We start from the raw sequence: 5559 nt of genomic DNA, 5'->3' as shown, positions 1-5559 counted from the left end.
GGAGAAGGGGGGGTGGAAAGGTTTATATGAAGGCTGGGGCAGTTGCCGCGATCATAGGTGAAAAGAGAGGCAGTGCACTACTTGTTGCCATGACCAGAGTTCTCTGTGTGAGCGTGATCCTCGTGCTTCTGGCTGTTCTGTGGTGCGACCACACAGGTAGGAGCTGCATCCCAGCCGCTTTCCAGGTCCACTGTATGATTCTTGATGTCACCTGGCTGCTTTTGTATTACTAACACTGATTATACAGATATATTGACTTATTGAAAGTGAATGGTCCAGGTTAACCTCCTCTGTGCTCCACAGCCCAGTCTCAAAGATCGTCGCTGAAGGGCACATGGCTGTCCCCATGCAAATGCCACTGTAAGTGTGACTCTTCAGGGCTGACTTGGTGTGCGTGCATGCATGTGTGTGTGTGTGTGTGTGTTTGTGTGGGTGCATGCGTGTGTGTGTGTTTGTGTGGGTGCATGCGTGTGTGTGTTTGTGTGGGTGCATGCATGTGTGTGTGCGTGTGTGTCTATGTCTATGTTTGTGTGGGTGCATGCGTGTGTGTATGTGTGGGTGCATGCGTGTGTGTGTGTGTATGTGTGTGTTTGTGTGGGTGCATGTGTGTGTGTATGTGTGTGTTTGTGTGGGTGTGTGTGTGTGTGTGTGTGTGTGTTTGTGTGGGTGCACACGCACATGTAGGGTAAACATATCCTTATGGGGACCGCTCATTCATTTCAATGAGAAAAATGCTAACGCTAACTATGACAACCTTAACCCCCACCCTGTCCTAACCATAACCATAAGTAACCTAACAAAATACAAGAGTTTTTGCATTTTTAGTTTTTTCATAGCAGTCACCGATTTTTATAAAATAGAGTTTTCCCTTATGGAGACCAGGAAACCGGTCCCCATAAGGGAAAAAAAATGGAAATTTATCACGTTATGGGGACATTATGTCCCCATAAGGATAGGTAAACCCGCTCGTGTGTGTGTGTGTGTGTGTGTACATGTGTTTGTCAGTCTGGGGTCGAGCTTAACCTATCCGCCTTTAAAACACATGTCATTTAAGATGTCTCCATGCAAACTGGACTGTTTCTTTGTCAATTAAGTGGCTGGCAAGAAATATAAGACAATGAGTGAAGTGGTTTTCACAAGTAATGTTCTCTCTCTCTCTCTCTCTGTTGATATGTTCATACAGTAACCCCCAAAATGAGAGTGATCTGCAAAAAGGGGTTGTCTCCAAAGGAACAAAGGGAGTTAGCACGCTGTATGTGCAATCAGCGGCACAATAGTGAGTTGTTGCATTAATAATATGGTGGGAGGGATGGTGCTTTTTTGTAAATGTAGTGATTAATCTGAGCTATTTTAATCCTGTACTGAACAACTAAATGTTCTTTAAAAACTGTTTTGTGTAAGGTGGTATGAAAAGTCATATAAGGAAATTTCAGTGAATCCCAGGCGCTCTTCCCAGTGAATCTTGAACATACTGAACATTTATTCCAATGAGTTTTGGATTCAACTAAAATATTTTGCAGCCAGAATACATTTCACGCTGCCTTATAAAGGCTACAGTGCAAAATTTCTGCTCCCTGAAATACTAGACCAAGAAATCAGCCATTTGCAGATTCGTTTTATTTTAATGTCCTGTGTCACTGACTGAAGTCTGGACTCAGTATTAATGATGGTCTGTAATGTGCTACCCTAAAAATATTGACATGGGTGTGCTTTTATTGTATTAACCTCTTTTAACCTTGCTTTAAGATAAGCCAGTAATTTACAGTCAATGTGCTCTGTCTGTCTCTTGCAGATATGTTAATCAATCACAGCCTTCAGAAATTTTGCCAAAAAGTCAAATTTTCCATCCCACTCCCCCTGGCCTGATGTAGTGAGGGGAGGGGAATCTGAAGAAGGAGGCTGCAGGAAAGGGCTGGAATCCTTAATACCCAGCATGCCTTTTCATTCCCACATGCTATAGTGTCCATCTTAATTACTGTTGTCTCATGCTCCAGTGTGTATCTTAAAGGGTAGGTTGCTATAACATATTAGCATGTAAGCGGTGAAGCCAGCCTTTCCTGTAACACTGGCACCTAAAGCCAGCATATTGCAGATTCGTTTATCAGATGCTATAGAATAGATTGTCTTTTTTTGCACTTCAGCAGTTTGAACAAATGTGAAAATATCATAGTATGAGCACCACTTATATTGCTAGAAATTATACAGATGATTATATTTTTGTTAGTGATTTCTAACTCTTCAGATAATGGCATTATGAAAATGAAGCATTTGAATGTACTATGAATAAGCCTGTAGCCAAATAAGTCTGTATCTTTTGTGTTTTTTATAGGAGCATTTTGAGTTAATAAAGTCTTTTTATACTGATAATTGAGCATTAATTAATTGTCCCAAATGGTTACTTTGTACACCTGTCCACACATGAGCTTGTTTTTGTCACATACCTGAAGTATTCTCATACACATGGAACTCTGTCATTCAAATGTATACTTGAGTAAAAACAATGAACACCTAACAAATTATATACTTACCCACACAAACCAGTAAAATCAGTACGTCAGTAAAAGTCAATAGAGATCTTATCAGTCTTGATTATCCTCAGCAGATTGAGTTTAAAGTGGTTGGGGTCTCCATCTCAAATGGCAGGAGACCTGGGGGGCTCCATTCTTATTCACTTCTTATTTCCCCCTGAAAATCCCATTTCCATTCTGCTCTCTCCCATTGCTGCTTGGGTGCTGGATCCTGCACTTGTGTTCTAGAACCGAACCATGGTCCAAGGCTGAATGGCCAAGGGCATCACGGCAACAGAGAGAGGTAAAGAACTTGCAGTACAGTGAGTACCAAGCAGCTGGCTCCATAGCAACGGACACTCCCACTCCCTTCTGGAAAATGGACAGTTTACAGACAGCAGTACCTCAGCAAACTTGACTGACCGGTAAGAGTGGAATGCACATATACTGTAGGTGAGGGAACAGACGAGACCTGGGTGTCTTTCTCTCCATCTGAAAACTCTGCTATTTATAAACTATAATAGGTAAGATTAGTTTGCAATTATGTGTTCCCCACTTTTATAGCTGTTCTAGTGGACTCATTTATGTAGCTGATATAAAAACCTTTTTTGTATGTTTGTATGAAGCCTTGTATACAGTACCTGGCAGAATCGCCGCCTGTTGTTTCTCCTAAAGGTCCTACCAACAGCGGTCTGACTCAGATATGAGCAGACTGTGACTTTCAGTGTGCTCCCATTTCCGTCAGGATGGAGGCTACTGTGGTCCTGTGTGCCAGTGACTGAGGCAGGAACAGCTGCGCAGCTAGGGCAGTGGAGCACAGGTCTGTGCGACTGCTGGGAGGACATACAGTAGGCGACTGTAAGTCTGCGCTGCTTCAGTTGTCTGTCTGCTTCTGTCACACACTGTCCATCTGTCTGTCTCTAAATGCACATGCATGTCTGTAAGACTCGCTGGACATTGGAAGAAATCCATGGAGAGATGCCCTCTCTTGTGCTCACGTGTGTGTACGTGTGCGTGTGTTATTTTAAATACTAGCTTAAATAGTTGTTCAAATAATTGAGAAAAATAAGTCAATTGGTTACATCCTAACCTGCACAGCAACATCCAGTCACATCCCATAATATTAAATGTTAACAGGAAACCAGCCTCCACTTCCAAAGGCACTTCCACTAGAATCCGTAAGTTATGAACTGCGGTACTGGGTGCCGGTTCATGTGGGACAATTGCAAATTCTGTGAGCAGGAATAGCGGTACCCCTTCACAAAAAGGCTCCCTTTTGTCACAATCAATAAAAAGAAAACTATCTTATAATTAATCTATTAATGATTTACAAAGTGCTATAACCTAGTTAATAGCCTGATTACAAACCATGCATAAGCCCTTTATAAGAGTAGATTTATTGGAATATACCAGAATAAATAAGCCAGGTTTGGGAAGTAGCTCTATTGTAGATGAATTTAAACCGTGAAAAGCACTGTGTAGTTCCCTGTACTGAGGCATGCAAGACCAAAAATATATGCAGCCAGGAAACAGGCAAACAGCCGCATTACATTATTAAATACGTAAATATTATTAAATACAGTATATTGAGAAACACCCCACCTGATTTTGACCCCCCCAGAGCATACTTTCTTCTGTTTCTCCCATGCTATGTGTGTCTGACCACATCACCCCGCGGCCGCCTCTCCCTAAGTCCCCGTTATATGTGTAAGGTACATGTCGCCTTTCTGTTTCTCCCATGCTATGTCTGTCTGCCCCCATCACCCCGCGGCCGCCTCTCCCTAAGTGCCCGTTATATGTGTAAGGTACATGTCGCCTTTCTGTTTCTCCCATGCTATGTCTGTCTGCCCCCATCACCCCGCGGCCGCCTCTCCCTAAGTGCCCGTTATATGTGTAAGGTACATGTCGCCTTTCTGTTTCTCCCATGCTATGTCTGTCTGCCCCCATCACCCCGCGGCCACCTCTCCCTAAGTGCCCGTTATATGTGTAAGGTACATGTTGCCTTTCTGTTTCTCCCATGCTATGTCTGTCTGCCCCCATCACCCCGCGGCCGCCTCTCCCTAAGTGCCCGTTATATGTGTAAGGTACATGTCGCCTTTCTGTTTCTCCCATGCTATGTCTGTCTGCCCCCATCACCCCGCGGCCCCCTCTCCCTAAGTGCCCGTTATATGTGTAAGGTACATGTTGCCTTTCTGTTTCTCCCATGCTATGTCTGTCTGGCCCCATCACCCCTCGGCCGCCTCTCCCTAAGTGCCCGTTATATGTGTAAGGTACATGTCGCCTTTCTGTTTCTCCCATGCTATGTCTGTCTGGCCCCATCACCCCTCGGCCGCCTCTCCCTAAGTGCTGGCATCTCTCGTCAGGCTGCTTCGCCACATGGTGCCTCCCGCTGTTTGCCTGTAGGACCGCTGGCGCTGCCAGCCTGTGTCCCTGCCTCCCCCTGCTCGACTGTATGGGCTGTGTGCCCCCAGCCTCCTTGGCCGTACGCACCTCTGTGCGGGAGCGCTATGGTAAACCCTTGTAGGCATATTGATATCAGAGAGGCAGATGAGGGACAATCGGCAGGGAGGAGGTACTGACTGGGCTTAGAGATATCATGGTAATACCATATTCTACAGTATTTTTGATCAAAAATATCCCAACGTTTCCCCCAGACAAATTTTTACAGGAAATGCCGAAACATTCATAAAATTAAGTCATGATTTCATAATTTCAAAATACTGTATACTGTGGCACAATGTCTGAATGGTATGACGGTATTAAAAATGAGATAATGCCCAAGCATAGTACTGGTTAGGTTTGCAGTGATACACTGCAAAAAAATTTACATTCAAATTTCTGTTTCGACACAAGATGGCCTAAAACTAGCAAAATTATCTGCAGGTGCAGTAAGAAAATTGCTCTTGGTAAGATTTCCTAAAATGAGACAATATGCCTGAATGCAAGCAAATTAATCTTATTCGTAGGACATGTTGTTAGTCAGTTCATTAATAAAATTAGAATTTTGTCTAAATATAAGGAAATTATACTCGCTTAGATATTCATTTTCTGT

General features: G+C 43.6%; 1 long non-coding RNA gene across 1 annotated transcript; it reads left to right on the top strand.

Moving 5' to 3' along the window:
- On the top strand, nucleotides 1-2367 carry LOC111835848 (uncharacterized). Its single transcript, XR_002836300.2, has 4 exons — nucleotides 1-156; nucleotides 304-360; nucleotides 1184-1276; nucleotides 1793-2367. It is a non-coding gene; the product is annotated as an uncharacterized lncRNA (long non-coding RNA).
- The last annotated feature ends 3192 nt before the right edge of the window (nucleotides 2368-5559 follow it).

This window comes from Paramormyrops kingsleyae, chromosome 10 (genome assembly GCF_048594095.1).
Source record: "Paramormyrops kingsleyae isolate MSU_618 chromosome 10, PKINGS_0.4, whole genome shotgun sequence".
In the NCBI taxonomy this organism is placed as follows: Eukaryota; Metazoa; Chordata; class Actinopteri; order Osteoglossiformes; family Mormyridae; genus Paramormyrops; species Paramormyrops kingsleyae.
Note: the sequence above shows the minus strand (reverse complement) of the source record. Positions and strands in the feature narration are given on the sequence as shown.